Below are 22,278 nucleotides of genomic sequence, written 5' to 3'. Positions count from 1 at the left end.
GCTGGTCCTGCTGCAGCTGTTTCCACAGGATCATATTATGTAGCATAGCACATACCATGACAATTTGGGTACATGTAGTTGGTGAGTACTGCAAGGCTCCACCAGATGTGTCCAGGCACTGGAACCATGACTAGAGCAGCCCAAACACATGCTCGATTACATTTTGTGTTTGTGCGTGTGCCTCATTATGGCATTCCTGTTCAGGTGCGTGTGTGTTTCTGATGGGTGTCATCATCCACGGCTCCAGTGCATAGCCAGCATCCCCCACTAGGTGACCATGTGGGATGTCCCCACTGGCAAATGTCTGGTACAGCTGCATCAGATGCCAGATATGGGAATCATGGTAGCTTCCAGAGCAGCCGGCACACACATTTAGTGTTATACCCTGGGCATCACACACGACCCGGCAGTCAATAGAGGGGAAGCCCTTGCGGTTGAAGTAGACCCTACCCCGCTCACTGGCTGGTGCTTTGATGCGTATGTGTATGCAGTCTATTGCACCCACTACCTCAGGGTATTCCGCTATTTGCTGGAAGAGATGCATATTGCTGGCCAATACCTCATGGGAATTGGGGAAATATACATGATCATCGACATGTGCTGACATGGCATCCAGGAACTGGTGCAGTACCCTGGATGCTGATGCCTGTGATATCCCCATCACATCACCAGTTGGTCTCTGGAAGGTACCTGTTGCTAATATTCTTAGGCCAACACATACCTTGGTTTCCAATGGGATGGGTTCCCCTCTGTTGGTTCTGTGTGTGAGGCATGGCCTGCACAACTCAGCAATTTGCTGCATGAGGTCTCTGTCCACTCTATAGTGCTCCACTATCTCCAGCTCATGTAGCCCCTGATAGGTTACCCTGGGCCTGAACACTCTTCTCCGTCTCCTCACTGGGGGTTGTCCAGCAGCATTCGCATTGTCACCACCCTCAGCATGTTGCATATGTCACCTTATAACAGCAATAGCAGCCCCTAACATTTGTTTGTCTCAGTAAAGCTTTTTCAGTTTTCACTTCTGTTAGCTTACTGCAGTGTTGCAGTGTCTCTTGTGAGAAACATAATGGACTGTTGTTTGCAGAGTTTTAAGTGCTGGGCTGGGCTAGTGTACTGCCTGTGTAATCGCCTGATTCTGACTGTTTGCACCTGCTAGCTCTGCTAGTACTCCCTGGTAGCTTCCTACTATTTGTTGTGCTTCCTTTTTCCTTTCGGTTTCCTCAGGGGGCAGCGCTGCGCACACAAGCACAAACACGCTCACAGCAGCTCACACGCACGCGCACATGCTTACACGGACTAAAACTTGCTTATTCTTGTTAAAATGTGTGCACACCAGCGCACACGCACTTACAACTCTTTAAACAGTCTTATACATGCTTACTCTGGCTTAAACGTGCGCACTCACGCTTATACGCGTGCACACTGTCTTACCCGGGTTTACAGACGCTAACACGCACGCATACCCACTCAGCAAGAAACTTTAGTGTTATCCACAGCATATACCTTCAATTTCTTGACTTTACCTAGCCTACCTGTTGACACACCTCTTTCAATTATGTGTAAATGACAGCTGACACATGCCACTCTGCTCCAATGAGCTTCATTTCTTTCATACATATCCCACTCGTGATGTCACCTATCTTCTACTCTGTTAATCCCCTTATCCTACTCCTACACTCCACTGACTGTGCTCATTTGCTATGTAAACTTGCAATTCACTATCCTAACCCTCCTTTGCATAGGACTGTCTATTAATGCTTGGTTACATCTCTTAGACTGAGCTTCCCCCCTTAGCAAAGTCTACTCGGTGGCCATGTTGTCTTCAGCCTGCCATTCACTTGCATTGTAAATTCATATTACCAATAAAATCCACATCTGTGGATCTTAATTATTGATTTTCTGCTTTTTAGGGAGCAGCATGTTTACGCGGCGCTGCGCTATGCTTAAACCCCGGAGATCGGGATAAAAAAAAAGTTATTTTATTTTTATTTTGCATCACTTAACATTGCCAATGGCCATATTTTTGGCCATTGGCATGCTTCCTCCTGTCAATGCATCCTTTTTTTTGGAGCTGTCACGGCTCCGTTTTGCTATTTGCAGAACCATACTCAGTTGTCAACTGAGTACATTTCTGCAAATAACACTACTCCTACTCAGACAGGTTCGGGTTTCCTGGATCGCAGAATTACCTCATCTGCATAGCTTTCACCTGCAACTGAGGTAATTTGCATATCCAGGCCCTGTCAGTGTAGGACTAGTTTTGAGAGCTCTGTTGCACACCCCTACCGGTTGTTCCTGGATCGCTTGGCGGACATGTTGGCTGTATGAAGTCTTACTCTACTCTTAGACTCTGTGCAAGCCTTCGTGAATCCGGCCCATTATACATTCCTGGATTAGTAACACTATTTTTTTAAACTGGGTGGAGGGTTCAATTAAGCCTCAAACATATTTTTGAAGTTTTTTTCCTTTCTTCTGCACAAATACTGGCTTTTCTCCCATAACCTTAGCTATCTCTGCATCGGATTTCAACAACTTCCAATTATTTATAATAATATTTTTGATGGATGTTGCATCTATACTATTTTCTATCTGCATAGATGAAACATAATCACTTGATTTTGCTTTAGCATTTTCACCAACTTTTTGTTTGTTTCTATGTAATCTACTCTGTTCTAAGGCTTCTACCCCTACTTTTTCTGGATATCCTCTATTAACAAACTTTCCACAAAGAGACTCACTTTCTTTTATGAAATCACTTTCTTTGTCAGTTAACATATCTATTCTTTTTAACTGACTTTTGATGATGTTGTTCTTAGTCTTTTTGGGGTGCAAACTATCATAATGCAAATAAATATTATTTTGAACATCCTTTTTATAAATCGACGTACAGAGACATTCTCCGTCCTTATAAATTTTTAAGTCCAAAAAATGAATACTATGTTTGTCAAAAGTAGATGTAAACTTTAAACGGGAACATACTTCATTTAAATAAGATAGAAACTAATGAACTCCTTCCCCTCTCCAAATAAAAAACACATCAATAAAACGTTTATAAAACACAATATTTTTCATAAACATAGTTTCATAAATATGACATCTTTCCCATCCTTGCATGAAAATATTGGCGTAGCTAGGGACCATTCCTACACCCATAGCTACTCCATTTATTTGTTTATACAAATTATTATTAAATTCAAAAAAATTATAACTCAAAATCAGATCAAGCATTTCCATCACAAGATTAATCATCCCCTGTGACAGTTTTTTTGCCCTAATCAATTCAAATCCAACTATTTCTATTCCCTCATTATTTGGAATGAAAGTATACAGAGACTTAACATCAAGGGTAACCAGATAATCATCATCCATAACTTTCAGCTCCTTGATTTTATTTTTTAAAATCAAATGAGTCTCGAATATTGGCTTAATTTGCTAGCACTGTGGGTTGTAAATGTCAACAAAGATGGCCATGGCTTCAGTCTTACTCCCACTACTACTTACTATAGGGCGCATCGGCGAATTATCTAAATCCTTATGTATTTTAGGTTGACCAAATATCTGGCTTATTTTAGGAGCTTGTACTATCAAATAACACCTAGTTTGGTCAGTTATGCATCCAGTCATGTAACATTCTTCTATTTGGCCATCTATAAACATATATTCTTTTTTAATTTCTGAGAAAAAAGCCCTTTTATAAAAAGTCAAATCAGATAACATATCTTCCATTTTATTGACATACAAATGTCTATCTAAAATAACTAAAGCATTCCCCTTATCTGCCTTAGTGATTAAAATAGCTTAATTATTTAATAAATCATTCAACATTTATTTTTGCTTAACACTTAAATTAAAATACTTAATTAAATTCAGCTTTGTTATTAAACAACTCAATAATCTGTTGTTCACAGAACATAAGAAATAGTTCCAGCTCCTTTTTTAATTGAAGATTATAGACACCAAGTTTCACAAAACTTGCTCGTTCTTTATCAGAATTGGGAAATAATAGCTTGAAATTTACTTTCCTGACATATTCTCTTAGTGCATTGAAGGTATTGCACTTATCTGCTCTTTTGGAAGGAACAAAATTCCACCTTTTTTTCAACACTCGGCAAAGCTCTTGATTAATGAGTATGCTCGACAAATTAACTATAACAAAAGCTGTATCACCAGTACCTTGTGTGCTCAACGTTCGAAAAATTTCTTTTTCACGTTGCACTGTATATTGTTGTTGGGTGTTGCTGTTACCTCTGCCCAAGTTCTGCTGTCCTTCCCATTGTGCTTTTACACCCTCACTAATTGGTTGTAATTCTCCTTCTGAAAACCCTTATTTGTGTTTTCAGACACATGATTAAAGTCTTTATTATTGGAATTCACTGTCATTCCTTCTTGAGATGTACTTGCATTTTCACCTCGTTGAGCTATTCTTTTAGATTTCCTTGGGACATTCTCCTCCATCTGCACAGTCTCTGTCTCACTTCGCTCAGTTGTTGATGAAGTTGCTTTTACCAAATTAGCTCCTCCTTTCTCTGATGGTATGGGCTCTACCACACCCTCATAATTAGCCTTTTCACAAACAAACTTGCTGATTTTACCTTTTTTTTGAGTAGTTCGTTTTCTCTAATTTCATTTATATTGCAGTAAATTTTGATTGAAAATTGTCTGCACCAAGAGAATCTTTGAGCTAAAAGAATATTGACCTGATATTTTTATTCAGATCTTCCATTTTCTTTTTGTTATATTTGAAGCATTTCTACATATTGTAGCCCAGTTCTTTTGGTTAAGTTTTACCCATTTATTTAAAAATTCAGAAGGATAATCAGTACCTGCTGGCATAACAGAGACCCATCCTTTTGGTACTCTCTGCATTTGTAAGCAGCAGTCAAAATAAACATTGTCCCATTGCAATCTTTTTAGCTTGAGTAAATCTTTCTCCAAATGACCAAACATTTCATAATAACTGAAGGATATAGTAGACACATTATTCAAAAACTGTATTCCTTCAAATGGATTGCTAGGAGGACTAACCAACTGGTTAGTGCCTCATTGAATCGTAAAAAAGCACGGCCATTACTTGGGGTAGCAGCAGGAACAACATTAGCAACATAACGATTAGCTCATCCTTCTTGATTTAATAAGATAGAGCCATTGGGAGTATCAGCTAAAATACCTCCTGGAGTTAAGGTTAGAAAACTCGAACTGGAACTTCCCTGGCCATCCATGTATATCAGTAAAGTCACAAAAAACGCACCTCAGTGGAACAAGAAAAATGTCACCAAAACCCACAGGCACAGCCAGGCAATGAAGTAGAGTAGATTTAATAATCCAAAAATAGCTGAACATAATAAACAGTAAGCGCTTTCATCCAAATCAGACTTCCTCAGACTGAATAATGTGTATTAAAACACTGCACCTTAAATACTTATCTAAAAAACACATGACATACTAGTAATTATGTAACTTCCTTTTCTTAAGATAGGCTACAAAATCACATCTATCATTCAACCCAGGTGGATAGCAAGCATTGAATTTTACCTATTTAAGGTGCATTTTTCTTGTTCCGCTGAGGTGTGTTTTTTGTATCTTCTTATACACATCTATAAGTAGTAATATATGTATATGTGTATGTGTATGTGTATATATGTGTATGTATATATATATATATATATATATATATATATATGTGTGTGTGTGTGTGTATGTATCAATGGAATGTTTACTGCTTCTACGTTGTACATTCCCTATGGTACACAGACTGTTCTGCATGATATGTTATTGATATCATCCTGACATCGTACAGCTGAGATGAATAACTGTTAACTTGTTGTGGCTATGTTGTGTAGAGTCCTGTGTGTGAGACTTGCATGTGTTGGTTATTGTGTTGCAAGGCAGATCTGTTCAACTCTGGAAGAGGGGATGACATCAATAATTACAAGGGGTACTTATATTGGGCCCCTTCACCACCATTAACAGTGCTTTGGTCATATATTTATTTTTTGTGTTTTTTATATTCACACACACACACACACACACATATATATATATATATATATATATATGTATATATATATATGTATATATATATATATATATATATATATATATACATACACACATATACATATATATACATATACGTACAGTTACATATATAAATACATTTCCCCTACTGTTGAATGACTGTGCTGGATGATATGTTTGAGGAAACATCAGATTTATTTACATATGATATGGCTTAGTAGTAAACCACTTTGGCTATAGTGTGCAGTCTCCTGGGTTTGAGATTTGCAAAGGCTAATTACTTTGTTGCTGGGCAGAACAGGGACTGTTGGAGACAGAATGATTAAGGCACTTTAAAGCAGCATATATGGAATGGCATTCAGAGTTGCAACAGCATGCCAGTTAGTGGTATGTGAGTTAGGCAAAAAAATGATTACTCAACAGGGAATATTAGTATGCATACAGTTTAAACAATGATAAACCAAATGGAACAATGGTCCCAACAGTAGAGGTTTATTTAGGAACATACCCATGTTGGTTTCAGTGTGATGGTTGGATTTGTTGAGTGGTGGGGGAAGGGAACAGATTCAACTGACAACTGCTATCAAGTATATTTGTCAGTACACTGCTATTCACTACTCTACATTCTGACCACACTTGCACTCTACCTGGGCCATGGGGCTGCTATAGCACACCAACAGCTGTAGTTATCAACAGAGCAATTGTACCCTTATTTCAGTTATACACATCATACCTGTTTCTATACTCATTTCTTTACCTGTGGGCCTGTGCAGATGAACTGTGTGCACATTACATTGCTGTTTCTACACATATTTCAGATTCACATATTAGTTGCAGGGCCTGGAGTGTGGATTGTGCCTTTCACATACATCTACTGTGACATTGTGTGCAAGTTTCTTGGCAACTAGGGAAACTATGTATGACAGCGTGACACTTGAGGGGCTTGTCTGGGCCAGACTGCAGAGTGTGGGACTAGCTTGCATCTAACTGTAGGACTAGGGCTGATCAACACAGCAATTGTACACCTTTCATAGTTATACACATCACGCTGGTATCTCTATTCAGATTTCATTATCTTGGCAACTAGGGAAACTATGTATGACAGCGTGACACTTGAGGGGCTTGTCTGGGCCAGACTGCAGAGTGTGGGACTAGCTTGCATCTAACTGTAGGACTAGGGCTGATCAACACAGCAATTGTACACCTTTCATAGTTATACACATCACGCTAGTATCTCTATTCAGATTTCATTATCTGTGTGCCCTGTATGGAAATGTATGTGTTGCAGTACATTATTTTTTCTATTCAGATTGCAGTTTACAACTGTAGAACCAGACCGAGATGTTAGTGGCGGTCCCTGGATTCGAACCATGGTTTGCGTGCAAAACAGAACAACAGGCCTAGTCCTTATCAGATGGAGCTATTGGGGAGGTGTTGTGTGTTGCTTGTGACATTTTTATCTAGTACATATTTTGTGCACAGCACTTTTATTATGACATGTTGCATTATTTGTTTCCCATTTTCAGTACAAATTATGGATACACAGCAGACATTGGTGTCACTGTTTGTGAAATGTGCACATTAGCTGGATTGCACATTTGACTGTTTTAGAACTACATACTGCAATTTAGATTCCTGAACATACATTGTAGGTTTTAAGTCTGTACCGGTTGGCCTTACACATTTTCAGTACATTTACAGCTACATACAGCTGAAAATGAAAGGTTAACACAGGACAATGCTGGCAGACAACCAAGTACAACACATTCTGATGGAAATATGTACTGCTGCTTTTTTCAGTTATTTGATATGCCCATTCTACAGTATGCAGACAAGCAGTGCTAAATCAGTTCACCTCAGTTAATGCATTTTGCAGGACATACACATTTCTATTTTTCAGGTACAAGTGAGATGACACTCACCAGTATTTGGGATCACCTTTATTAGTTTTGACATACATATCTGTGTACAAGTCAGAAATCCACAACTACTATTCCTGCATGATTTGCACAGGGGAATGCTTTTCATTTCTAACTGCTACAGTAGCTCTGACATGGCACTTTCTTGGCAGGTTCACTCAGACACACTCTTACATATTCTAATATTCCTCTCCTCCATATTGTACCTTGTTTGCTACTGACATCTGTATTACACAGCAGCTGGGAATACTGCATTGTAACACTGGCAGCCCGACACAGGTATTTATTCCTGACTTTTACAGCACAATTATATATACAGGCGGTACTACCATTACTATAATTTTGATTTCTTAGTGCTAATAGTAGGGGGTATTCTGTACTTACCATATTGCCAACACAGCCGGGGCTAGTTGCTAGGCATGAGCCTCATCATTCTGGGACCTCTCCGCAGCAGCTGTATGGGGAGACATCACACATTAATCACACAATCACAAGTTGAACTTTTTCCGTACTTAAGAGATACATAAGACTGCATACTTACAGACAGGTGGGACATCCCGCACCCGGGCTTCTTGGATCCATTGATCCAAGAGTGCACCCCTCCTCCACTTCAGGTTGTTATGGTGGTGATGTACCTGCTCACCAGTCCAGGGTATGCCAGTGGCACTGGTGAGATCACATGCAATCTGGTCCCAGGCCTACACTTTATACTGCAAGCCCTGGTACTGGCCCTGCAGCAGCCTGCCATCATGGTTTTTAACTAGGAGCCCAACCATGACCCTGGATTCCTGGATGCCCCAACGTTGCACTTGGAAGGGAACACCTTCACCAACGCCAGACATTTTGGTCCTGCTGTGAGCAATCCCAAATGGTTATAGCTGTATTCCCGCCTGTGCAGTTTAAATAGGGCAGTTTTCCCACACTTTTTCTTGATTGGCTGATTTTAATATACTGAACTATGCTTAGCTCTGCACAAATCTGCATAGCAATGCTTACACCAGCTAAGCGGAGCTGAAAGCAGGTAAACAATGCTTACAATAGCAAAGCATTGCTTAAATCTATTTTTTTTCATTAGCGTTATGAATTATTTTTTACATTTATATACATATTCCCATCCCTACTGAGCTATACATGAGCCAAATGATTGACATCTATCATTCAAATTCATTAAAAGTTTATTAAATAATTTGGCAGAGTGAGAATTCAAACCAAGCATACGCACTACTTAAAGTTCGGATGTATTTGATGAAAAAAAAAATTACATTTTTTTAAAATTTCTATTGCTTTCCTCTTGCCCTACTGCTTCCATGCATAGGTTGTGCACTTGAAGGCTGCTGCCTTCTAGGTGTTTGTGCTTGTCTTTTCTTCTTCAATGTCCGTGGACATTGAAATGTTAACTACTTATATTTCAGTGCCTATGGACACTCGTTTACTATATATTAGAGCCACACTCATCTGTGTCAGAAAGTGCCGTAAGGCACTTTCTGAGCGAAGAGGGTGTGTTTCATGTGCAGGCACTGCTGACACATGCCCCCTGCGCTCGCTCCTGGTTCGTGTCCGTTTAGATTATATAGCGCGCCTTCAAGCATATGCAAGGTGCGTTGGTACTCTAAATGGACACGAACCACTTCATGAATACTGGGGCACATCAAGTAAAACTATACACCATACTACATAACATGTATTAGTTCTCCTAGCTTTGTGGTTTTCTTAGATTTTTATTTGCCTGTGCTCCATAAGTTTGGACCAGCAAAATTCCAGTCTGAGACAATGAACTACAAGGCCTACAAGACCCAGAAAGCCAGGATCCTACTATATACTGAAATATATGAAAATATGTTAATTAAGGTTTGTTGTTTTCTGGATGCTCTAATTTGGTCTATAAATGAAAAGGACAGGTTTCAGCAAAACAAACATTTAAGCTGTTTTACAAGGAAAAAGTATATCACTTGGATGATGCAAAGTTTTAAGAATTTTTAACAGGTGCAAATTTAAATGGACTGTCACCTTCCAATGTCCCTGTATCACATTTCCAGAATATAAAATAAATGAGTGGTCACTTTTCATATATATGCCTATCATATTAGTATACAACTGCAATGCTAGAAAAAGCACAACCAAAAATGTCACAAGAATATGTTCCTCAACTCTTCTATTTGTGATAAATCCAACCACCTTTGGCCCTGTTTTGACCCAGCCTAAAATTGTAAATATGACTAACATTTCAAAATCATAGTGCTTTACTATGAATTCTGTCTCATTATAAGAAACAAATTCCGGTGATTTGTGGTTTCAGTTGTTTAAGTGTTAGGTGAAACCATCTTGGCTAACAGAGACTTGAGTAAGTGCAATTTCGATAAACCAAGGTAGACCCATATATCTATATCTATCTATATCAATCAATATCTATCTATATCTATCTGCATATATATTTCATCCAAGGGTACTCAGCACTTTTAACATGCAACAAACCATCAAAGTATATGCTTACAGAAAACAGTAAAATAGTTAAAAAATTTCCAATTCAGGTTTATTTCCTACTTTTTTTGCAGCGCATTTGTCAACAAGAAAAGGTTTTGCAGGTGCTTAATTACCTTAAGAGTTGCAAATACAAGGCTCAAATGGAAAAGTCTCATATTTCAATATCAGATTATGGAAGCTGAATGCCTCATCAATTTATTTTACTAGGATATAAGTGCACATTCCCCTGGGTGAAATCACATTACACATTCATTTTCATCCAATTGATCTGTTGACATATTCCTGACTGCTATTCACACTGTCACAGATGTCTTTATGGTAACTACCTGAAAGGAAAATATTCTACTAAAAAAAAATGCATGATTTAAGCACCCCATTTCAAATATTCCATCATCCTGTTTCAAAGATGTTGATTCCCTTTTGCCTCAAACTACACGTGGTGCCAAAGCACTAATGATACCAATGATACCTTCCAGCTTATCTGCTCCCAACTTCACTACATGACTTGAACAATAGATTGGTGGAAATTAGGTCAGAATGCAATATTATACAGTGCTGCTAGAACTGTCTAAAATTATGTAAGTACAGGTCTATGACACTGGATACTTAATGGCAAAATATTTGTAAAGTGCAATACAAGTCACTGAAACCTTCTTTAAATGTAATATTATATCGAAACAGCATGTAGAAATACATGGCAACAAAAGCTGTCAGGCATGATTAACAGCTCTAGAAGTAAACCTCGAAATTTTCTACCGAAACTGTGAAGCAGTGAAAGCACCATAATGACAAATTTTGGGGCAGGTGATTGCTTCATCCTGTATGGTGGCTCCCCTTGAATGTGGTCTCAAGAGCAATTAGCTACAAACCTGAAGTCTGTGTTATAAAAACTAACAGAGAATTAACTGATGCTTTCTCCCATATCACTACCAGAAGTGTAAGTAGCATTACCTTCTTTTTACTTAAACTGAGTTAACTGAATGGGCAATGACTCTGTGATGTAACCATAAAGCATTATGATGGAACATGGGACCGTCTCATACCTCTCAAGTGTACTTTATTATGAGGAACGTTCCTCATTTGGAGCCCTAAAAAGTGCACATTCCTCGAAGTTCCACATTGAAAGGGTCTGTCACACATTCAGTATCATGAATTTGTTAAACTGATATCCATGGTAAATGGTGCTGAATCATACTAATTCACCAAATAGTTTTTTTTTAAGTATAAAGTAGCACATTTTAACCATCCTGTGAGCTTCCTAGTTGAAGTTGTTAGTAAGCAGTTAGTCAGTGTTCCACATTTTGCCTGTTTGTTCCACATTATGAGAGTAGTGTTTCTCGTTTCAGAGATGGAAGACTGAGAGCTATGACCCTCTATATACTGTAGGGAATTCAAATATTACCATCTCCCTTGAAAAATGGGTATTTCTTTAACCACATAATTGACACATCTTCTGAAAGGCACCCCAAAGAACACAATTGCTCACTTTATCAAAACTGACACTTTAAGACTTATCATCTTGAAAATACATCAGAAAAAATAAGCCTTCCTATGGAAGTCAGCTGCAGAAGTCCTTTGAGGCATCTTTTTTTTGGAATAGCCCACATTTACAACCAGGCATGTAAAATACAAAACATTTTCTGCAGTTGTTTCTCAGGAGAACAATGCAGAAAAATTCTGATGAAAATCAGACACAGAATACAAAACTATTTCCAGTAAATCCTACTTAGTACTGCAAATGTATGCAAGAGATAAATGAAACACAGTGAGAAATTCATAAGCAATATGCCTATACAATGTGTTCTTTTTTGTGGTTAGACGGTGAGATCATAAAATAAAAATTGCAGTAGCAGAAATACTGTGATTATTTTCATTAGCCTTACTAAATTCAGATACACAATGAATTTTAGTTGAAACTATCTGATTTGTGTGTATTCTACATACTTATACATAGACAGATACATACAAACACGTGTTTATATGTACATACACACAATATATCACTTACCTTGATCAACACTTCAAAATGCTGATGGCAAAAACGTCAACCACAAATGGTCAACAATGCAAATATCAACAGTCAATTGCGCATGCACGAGGAATACACTTGCTTCATGCAAAAAACAAAAAAAAAACTGTCACAAAAGGAAAAATTGCCAGACTAGCTATCTGAAATGTTGTAAATAATTATATGTCATTTGTGAATATTAATATGATTTATATAGGTGTGTCAGAAGGAGATACTGCCAGTCCAGCTATCTGAAATTCTGTAAGTGGTTGTGTGTCATTTGTCAATGTCAACATGCTCATATAAGATGCTTGCTTGTGTTAGATGTATTACAACTGTATGTCATATTGTACAGACATGTATGCTGAAGAGATATTTTGTAAAGTACTGAGCAGAAATGTATATGCACTATTGTAACTGTTTAGATGTCTATATTTTTAACAATGGAAACTGCAATACAAGAAATTAACTTCAGAAGAATAGTTGAAATTGTCACGTTATAGCTGGGCCATAAACAAATAAGATCTTTCAGTTTCAGTGCAAGAGAAGACAATGTCTAGAACTAGAAGTTTTTTGTATTGTCTTTAAATGTGGAGGATTGTAAATTATTTTATGACTTCCACCATTTGCCTTAGATCTAAGAGAAGTCCTTGTTTATGTATTTTCACAGAGAGATGCTAGACACTACCAGCTGCAATGGGGATTGTTACCTGGGATAGTCAGATGACAAGAAGTGATGTCATGCTGCAAGTATCCCAGCAGCAATATTTGAGATATTAATTTAAGAACTCTCTGAGACAGAGAGAGACTGAGCATTTTGTATTTTGTCTTTGACCTAAAAGCATCAGCTGGAAAACCCACTCACCACATCTGCCTTGCCTAACTCTGTAAGTAAGTTAACTACGGTACAGTAATTTCTATTAAATTCAGACAGGAATATAGTGAAGTACAGCTAAGATGTTCTCCTTATTTATATGAGACTGTCCTGCAAAGTTGTTTTAAATATTTCCTGTGATTTTGAACTCTGATGTAACTGTGATTATTTACTGAGTATTTTCTTGTCCTTTTATTATTTATTATTAAATATATTTAAACCTTTCATTCTGGCTGATATTTGTGAGACATATTTAAGTTCTGGAGTACTTGCATATTTATTTCGTGACATTGTGGGTCACTCCTAATGGCCTTGCTCTTGGCCAAACTACCATTTGGACTAATAGTAACATTACACAGTTGTTGTTGTGTCTTTCGGCTTTTCCCGGTTAGGGGTCACTACAGCGGAACGCCAGTCCGCTAATGATTGGTAGTTGATTTTTACATGCCGAGTTACCAGCCCTGATGCACAACCTTCAACGAAGGTAAGCCCATTCACGCATGTCTCCACACAGTAAGACTGGAAATCCTTTAAGGGCCATAAAGTAGCTGATAAAGAGTTGGCTGGTGGCAATAACTACCTTACAGTCTGTGCAAAAGGAGACATAGCTAGTGGACCTGTGTTAGCCTTTCCTAGGTGTGTGTGTGTGTGTGTGTGTGTGTGTGTGTGTGTGTGTGTGTGTGTGTGTGTGTGTGTCTGTGTCTGTGTGTGTGTGTGTGTGTGTGTGTGTGTGTGTGTGTGTGTGTGTGTGTTTATGTGTAAAACAAATCTCAAAGAGTGTGTGTGTCAGCTACTTAGGCAGGGACACAAAGCACTGGTTGGACAGACAGGGTGCTGGAGGTCTTGGCTTGGTCACTTAGCTGAGATCTTAACTCTGTCATTGTGCCAGTGGGGAGTCTTATTGGGGATCTGGAGAAAGAGGGAGAAACCAGCCCATACTGACTGTGGTCTCTGTGTGCTCTTAAGAGAAATTGCACTTGATGCAGAGAGCTGTATCTGGAAATACTGTGTGTGCAACTTGTCATCCTCCCAGTGTACTTCCCCCACTGTTGCCAGTGATGAAGATTGAGGCTCCTTGACTACTGGGTCAGTGATGGGGCATCACACAAAAAAAAAAAAAAAAAACACTGTTTTTTTGCAGAAGGGCAAGACCCCCCCCCCAGCACCCCTCACATTCTCCGTTTATCATACATACTCATTCAAAAGTCACACAGTTCCCAGGGAGAGGGCATAATTCCACAGTCGGAGACTGTTAATCTAGCACATCTGTCCAGCATCTGCATATGTTGACCAACCATGGTCAGTCAAGCAGTTGTCAACATTTTGCTGTGCCGAGCAAATTCAAGAGTCCCATCTGTATATATAATGTGTTAATTCATAATTTTATAGGTTATTACCAGGCAGACAAGCTAATCTGTGTGGATCATTTGAAGCCTAGATACAGCCCAACACAGTGGGCATTTACCTTTTTCAATAAGTTTTGAGGAGCCTGCCCAGAAGTGCATTTGCAATTCCCCATCTCTTCATTAAGGGAGTGATTGAAGATTTTAAGGAGCTACTTCATTTAATATGGACAGGGAGTCTACTCAAGATGAGGGTGTGACGCCCGTGTCCTGGCCCAGCAATCAAGGAGTCTCAATCCTCACCACTAACACCAGGGAGGTCATCTCATAGAAGAGAAAAGGATAACTAATACACACAGTAAAGTACAATTTCCCTTAAGTGCACACAGAGATCACAGTCAGTCTGGGGCTGGTTGCTCCCTTGCTTACCAGGTCCCCAATAAGACTCCCCACTGGCACAGTTATAGGGTCCAGGTCTCAGCCTATCTGGGCAAGCTAAAACCTCCCATACCCTCTCTGTCCAACCAGTGCTTCATGGTCCTGCCAAGTAGCTGACACACCACACACACACTTAGAGATAAGTATTTAGACAACTTCACAGACACTCCTGGAAAAGGCTGACACAGATTCTCCAGCTGTGCCCCTTTACCCAGACCATACGGTAGTAATCCCTGCCTCCACCCAGCTAACAATATCAGCTACTAAACGGCCCTTAAAAGGGTGTCCAATTATTACTGTGCAATATTATTATTCAATGGTAATGTGACTATTCAGTCTAAGGCTTATTGGAAAAGCTTATTACAATAAACTCTAAAAATATATAATGTACTCTAAAGCATACTTTATCTCTACGTAAACCAGCCACAGGTAGAAGGTTTTAAAAATATTTAATAATAAATAATTAAAACACAAGACAAAACTACTACACCACAGAAATATCTAAGAGTTCAGAGATCACACATAAACTTAAAATAATACAGTAGGATAGGTCTGATTTAAAAGAAAAATACCTAATTAATCTTTACTAGCTTTAACTATTCATACAAGAAATCACAGTGCTAAAACTTACATGTGAGCATAAGGCAGAGTGCTGATAAGTTGGATATCAAGATCAAACTGTTCCAAGTCTCTTGCGAGAAATAGTATTTAAACATTACCAACAAACATGTCTGCTGGGTCCCTCCCAAATTACATCATGCTGACACTTAGGTTTTTCCAGGCAAACAAAAGTACAGTTTTGTACCTACCATAAATGTAGATGTTCGAGTGCTAATACAGCTGCAGTCATAACAGATGGGTTTTCCTGCCGTCAGGCGGGTCCTCGGTCGGCCGAATTCCAAAGTCTAGGTCCGGTGTCGGTTGTCGTCGCTTCTTCCCTGACGTCAGTGTGACAGGGGTATAAAAGAACCAGCCGACGCCATTTTCTTCAGTTTTTCTTGCCCAGATGTCAGGTGCCCCCAGAAGGAAGGCAATACATAAAATTAGGTAATAATGCAATGCAATAAAATCAAAAAACAGTAGTGGCAAGCAAATACACCATAAAAGAATACCCCTAGAGGGGAAGGAGGGAGGGAAACCTGGACTGCAGCTGTATTAGCACTCTAACATCTACATTTATGGCAGGTACAAAACTGTACTATGTTCATCGTGCATACAGCTGCAGTCATAACAGATGGGTAGAATCCCAAAGCTAAGAAAGGGGTGGTAGGCACTAGGTGTAACTAGGAGGAGCCAAAATGCCCTGCAAGACTGCAGTGGCAAAGCCTGCTCTAGATTTGGAGTATAATGGTAGGTTGTAGTGCTTGGAGAAGGTATGCACAGAACTCCAAGTGGCTGCTTCCAAAATATCCTTGGTAGGAACTCCCCTGAGGAAGGCTGCAGAGGTGGCTGTGGCCCTGGTGGAATGAGTTCTAATGCCTGTAGGTACAGTTTTGCCATGAAAGGAATAGCAAAAGCGTATGCAGTGGGCTATCCATTTAGAAATTGTCTGTTTGGAAATTGGCTTTCCTTGAGCTCCTGCTGCATAGGCCACAAAGAGCTGTTCTGATTTTCTGAAAGGTTTTGTTCTGTCCAAATAATAACGCAGTTGTCTGTGGATGTCCAAGGAATGTAGTAATCTCTCCACTTTGTTTTGAGGATTAGGATAAAAAGTAGGTAAATGTATGGCCTGATTTAAAGCTACCCTGGATACCACTTTAGGCATAAAGGACAGGTTGGTTCGTAAGGAAACTCTGTCCTGATGGAAGATGATAAAAGGCTGGACAGCCATGAGAGCCTGTAATTCTGAAACTCTACGAGCTGAGGTGATAGCCAGAAGGAAAGCTGTTTTCCAGGAGAAATATTGCAAATCTGATGAAGCAGCTGGCTCAAAAGGAGGCAGGGTCAGTTTTTCCAGAATGAAATTAAGATCCCAAGCAGGCATTGGTTGTTTCCTTGGAGGTCTTAAATTCTTAGCCCCTCTGAGGAACTGTCTTAAGAGAGGGTGAGAGAATAAAGGTGGATCAGTGTTGTATTCTGCAGAAATGGCTGAGGCATGGATTTTAATGGAGGAGAAAGAAAGTCCACTGCTTAGCAGTTCAGTCAAATATTGTAGTATTTGAGGTAAATTCAGTTTTCCAGGGTCCTGGCCCTTTTTCTCATTCCAGACACAAAAACGTTTCCATTTTGCGGAGTAAGCTTTTCTAGTTGATGGCCTTCTGGCCTCCAAAATGACATCCTGCACCTCCTTGGAGAGTAGGGCCTGCTGTGATGCTAAGGAATCTTCCATGCGGCTAGATTGAGTGTTTTTAGCTGACTGTGAAGAGTTTTGAAGCTGTGTTGAGTCAGAAGAAGAGGCATTAGAGGCAGGGTCCATGGTGGGGAATGCGTCAGGCTCCTCAGGAGTGGGTACCAGTGTTGCCTTGGCCAGTCCGGAGCAATGAGGATCATCTTTGGTCTGTCTGCTCTGGTCTTCAATAGAACTTTGGGCAGCAGAGGAAGAGGTGGGAAGGCATAAACTGTCATTGATGTCCAGCTGAAAGAGAGAGCGTCCACTTTCCAGGCCGTTGGATGGAAGATCCTTGAGCAGAATTTTGTCAATTGATGATTTTTGTGGGTGGCAAATAGATCTATGTCTGGCCTTCCCCATTCTTGGATTATTTCTGTAAAAACTTTTGGATGCAACTTCCATTCGTGTGGATCTGTCATATTCCTGCTTAGGTTGTCTGCCAGCGTGTTTTCCTTGCCTGGCAAGTACTGTGCTTGTAGTTCCATTTGTAAGTCCATGGTCATGTTCCAAAGTGACATGGCCAGTCTGCATAGGGGGTAAGAATGTGTTCCTCCCTGCTTGTTTATGTACCACATAACTGTGATGTTGTCCATTCTTATCAATAGTTGACCTGGTTGTAGAAAGCTCTTGAAAGCTATAATAGCATTTATTACTGCTAGCATTTCTTTTTGATTGATGTGAAGGTGCTTTTCTTTTTGGGACCATTTGCCCTGAATGCACCGATCTGTCATGTGCACCCCCTAGGCGTAGTCCGAGTGACTTGATTTGCTTGAGGCTTGCTGAAAGGAAGACCTGTGTTTGTTTGACATGCTTGAGCCCACCACAGAAATTCCTTTTGCAGACATGGAATTAGTGGTTTTATTGTTTCCAAACTGTGGCTGTGTTGAGACCATATGTTTTTCAGGTACCACTGTAATTTCCTCATATGCAGCTTTGCACATGGGATTAGTAAGATGCAAGATGCCATGAATCCCAGAGCCTGCAGGATTTTCCTTGCAGTAAGCCTGGTGCAATTTGCTAGTGTTCTGAAGTATTGAATTAGTTGCCCCTGCTTCTCTGGCATGAGGTAGGCCATCTGGGTGTTTGTGTCCAAGTTGGCACCCAGGAAAATTATCTTCCGAGAGGGTATTAGTCTTGATTTCTTTTTGTTAACTGTGTATCCCAGAGAGTTCAATAACATTATTACATAAGCCAGATGTTTCAGAAGAATGTGTTTGCTGTCCGCTTGGATCAGGCAGTCGTCCAAATAGGGATATATTTGTATCCCTTGAAGTCTGCAGTAGGCAATTACTGATGCCAGGCATTTCGTGAATACTCTGGGCACAGTAGATAAGCCAAAGGGCAATGCAGAGAATTGATAATGAGTTGAACCTGCAAGAAATCTGAGGTATCTTCTGCAATTTTGTCTGATTGGGACATGCAGGTATGCCTCCTTGAGGTCCAATGTTACCAGCCAGGACTCCTTCCCCAGCATGGGAAGAAGCTGCTGTAGAGTGAGCATCTTGAATTTTGGTACGAGTAGAAATGTGTTTAGGATGGATAGATCCAAAATAGGTCTCCAATCTTTTCCCTTCCTTGGCACCAGAAATAGCCTGGAATAAAACCCTTGACCTTGTTCGTGCGTAGGTACCTCTTGAATAGCTTTCATGTTTATGAGATCTGTAATTTGCCTTTGTGCCTCTGCCCTTTGATTGTGTGGGAGGTTTGGCATGCCTCTCATTTTTGGAAGGGTGTGAAAATGGAATTTGTAGCCTCTGTTTATAATGTCCAGGATCCATTTGTCCTTTGTGACAATATGCCATTTTTTTTAAAATAATGCCAGCTTTCCTCCCAAGGGGGCTACCATTTGAGACCTGGTTGGCATGCAAAGGGGAAAGTCATTGGGTTTGCTTTCTGATAGATTGCGAGTTGTCCTCACCACCTCTTTGTGTAGGAGCTTGCCATTGTCTGCCTCTATACAATCCTTGGGATTGTCCTCTGCCCCTCGGGTGCCTGTATCTGCCTCTTTGGGGTCTGTCTGTGGCAGGAAAGGACCAGTTTTTGGAAGGCCAATTTCTACTAAAACATGGGGGTTGAACCTGTAGAAATTCTTTCACAGTTTGCATTGATTTAGCCTTTTCCTCCATTTTCCTTAATACCTCCTCAGCATTAGCACCAAATAGTACATCCTTTTGAAGAGGGGCGTCTAGTAATTTAGCTTTGACATGATCAGGCAAGGCTTGTTCCTTGTGCCAGGCATGCCTACGTATGACTGATCCTGTAACAGCAGCTCTGCATGAGGCCTCTAGAGCATCAAAACCACATTGTAAGGTATGCTTACCCACTTGCTCTGCACTATGCATCAAATCCTGCAACTCCTTCAAGTCTGGTTGTTCAGGTTGTGACATTTTACCTTTCAATTGTGATAACAAAAACTGTTGGTATTTTAGCATATGAAACTGACAGTTTAAGGCCCTTATGGATAAGGTAGCCGAGGTATATACCTTTTTTCCACACCTTTCTAAGGATCTGGAATCTCTCTCGGAAGGCAATGGATTTTTAGCAATGGAGGCCTTAACTCCCTTGGAGCCCTGTGAGATGGTTTCTGGGTCAGCAGCATGGCTCTTGTATAGAAATTGGTGTGAGTCAGGGACCCTGTAGTACCTGTCAGGCTTAACTGGAGCTGGAGGTAAAGAGTCCGGGTTAAGGCAGGCCTCCGAGTAAACATCATCTAGGATGTCCAAGACAGGAGGTATAGCCAGAGGCCTGTGCTGAGGAAGCAAGAGAAATTCCCTGAGTCTTTTCTTGGAATCAGAATAATCCTGGCCTTCCCAGTGGAAGTGTTTCCTTAAGGTATGCAAAGTTTCCCCAAATGAGTAATCCTCAGGGGGGGGGTACAGAAGGGATGGACTCCTCGGCATCAGAGTCTTCAAAGTGGGAGTAAGAATGTTCCTGATCATCAGAGTGCTCTGAAATAATGGAGCCCTGATCAGAGGAGGGGGAATCTTCCTCCACTCTAGGCCTTTTGTCCGGAGGGGGCTGAGAACCTCTGATAAGAATAATTAAATCCTCAGCCATTTTAGGCATCTGTTTCTTAGGCATGGGGCCTGGAGATGGACCCTGTGTAGCTGGTCTCTTAGAGTGCATGGTTGCTTTAGACTTAGTGAAAGCCTTGATAGAGAAAGAAGAGGAAGGTCTGAAGACACCTTGAGTGGAGGTGGACCTGTCCACATTCTGAGTTTCAACGCCAACAGTGGCTTCGGTATCTGTAGTCAGGGTGTGGGCCGAGGAGCCTGCGACCTCGGGTACAGGAGACACCATCAAAGACAGGTCGTCGGTAGGCAGGGGCTGCGTAGTCGCCTCACTGAGAACCAGACCACGTGTAGCCGGCTTTGGCGTGGTGTCAGTAGAGGCCGCGGACCTCGCATGTTGGTCCTTGTCTTTTTGTTTTTTAGACAAAACCGGAGTCAGAGTATCCGACGACATAGTATAGTTAAATGCTTTTACAAAATAATGCTGGGTGAACTCCGCCCGACGCTTAATAGTGCGTTTGTTGAATGTAGCACAAAAGCGGCAGGCCGAGACCTCGTGGTCTGGGTCTAAACAAGGTATACAGAGGGAATGGAAATCCTTATGTGGTATTTGCTTCCCAGAAGAAATACAATTATTAACTTTGTCTGACATCGGTCTGAGGCAAGAAAAGGTTCCCCAACGGGGTACTTAGCTTTTAAGAAGACTTCGGTTTCCAAATTTTCGTAATCTCAGGAGCTGGCCGACCGGCACTTGCGAACTGCTTCTGCTTCGGGCACCGCACGGCAAGAAAGACTGAAGAAAATGGCGTCGGCTGGTTCTTTTATACCCCTGTCGCACTGACGTCAGGGAAGAAGTGACGAAAACCGACACCGGACCTAGACTTTGGAATTCGGCTGACCGAGGACCTGCCTGACGGCAGGAGAACCCATCTGTTATGACTGCAGCTGTATGCACAATGAACATCTGCATTATTTAGCAATCTAACACCTGCTCAGAAACTTACAACAATAAAAGGCATTTCATATATACACTCTTGCAGAAACCAGAGCAATAAAGCACCTTCCACATGTAAATTCTGGTCATAAACTTTAGCCTTAAAACAATGGGCATGAAACCTTCATCCAGACGCACTGGAGCCGAATTCTAACATGAAAGGGTCACAACATGCTTCACTGGGCCAGTAGAGTGCAATGTTGTCACATACTTTGCAGTTCCGCATTTCACAGTATTCTTTTACACTCAAGAAACATGCCTGTATTTTACATTTATTTACAAATGCCAGAATTATATATCAAAATCTATTTGACTAGCCTGGCAGCCTTCGCCCATCTCTCCCCAATCGTCACAGAGGGTAACATTTTTGGTAGAGGTAACTATTTCACCAGCAAGTTTTGTGCATGTTGCACTGAAGTCTCATCCCCTAGTACAGGGGTTAGTGTTGTTACATTTTTGTGAACACGTAGAAGATCACACAGAACATTTGAGACCTTGTATGACAAGCAGAAAAAAAAAACACAGGCATCTGCATAACACCAGAAATTAAAGTATAGCCTTAAGGCATTCCATATAAGAGACAGCAATAAAGTCCTTGATTGTCTTATTGAGGAAGCATTAGGATCTTTCAACCAGGATCATGTGTTTGGCCAGGTATATGCTAGACTGATCATTTTACTCAGTTATGGGCCGAATAAGGGAGGAGTGGGGGGGAGGTAACATTCCTAGACCTAGGATAGATACCTTTAGTAATCAACTGGACTACGCAGAAGGACTTTCTAATGTCCACAGAAATATGGTGGCTGAAGAACATTTCATTGCCTATAAAAGTTCCCAGATCCCGAAAAACTATAGTATCAAAC

General features: G+C 40.5%; 1 protein-coding gene across 6 annotated transcripts in view; it reads right to left on the bottom strand.

Moving 5' to 3' along the window:
- LYPD6B (LY6/PLAUR domain containing 6B) overlaps nucleotides 1-22,278 on the bottom strand; it is a 1,153,451-nt gene that overhangs the window by 196,411 nt on the left and 934,762 nt on the right. For 5 of the 6 annotated variants that reach the window (XM_044074870.1, XM_044074874.1, XM_044074873.1 and 2 more), the window contains one exon: nucleotides 8,322-8,391. The exons of the other annotated variant lie outside the window; for it this stretch is intronic. The gene's annotated coding sequence lies outside the window, so the exon portion shown is untranslated. The remainder of the gene's footprint in view (nucleotides 1-8,321; nucleotides 8,392-22,278) is intronic. 6 annotated transcript variants of the gene reach the window in all.

This window comes from Protopterus annectens, chromosome 6.part0, assembly GCF_019279795.1.
Source record: "Protopterus annectens isolate FY-2018-M chromosome 6.part0, PAN1.0, whole genome shotgun sequence".
Lineage (NCBI taxonomy): Eukaryota > Metazoa > Chordata > Ceratodontiformes > Protopteridae > Protopterus > Protopterus annectens.
Note: the sequence above shows the minus strand (reverse complement) of the source record. Positions and strands in the feature narration are given on the sequence as shown.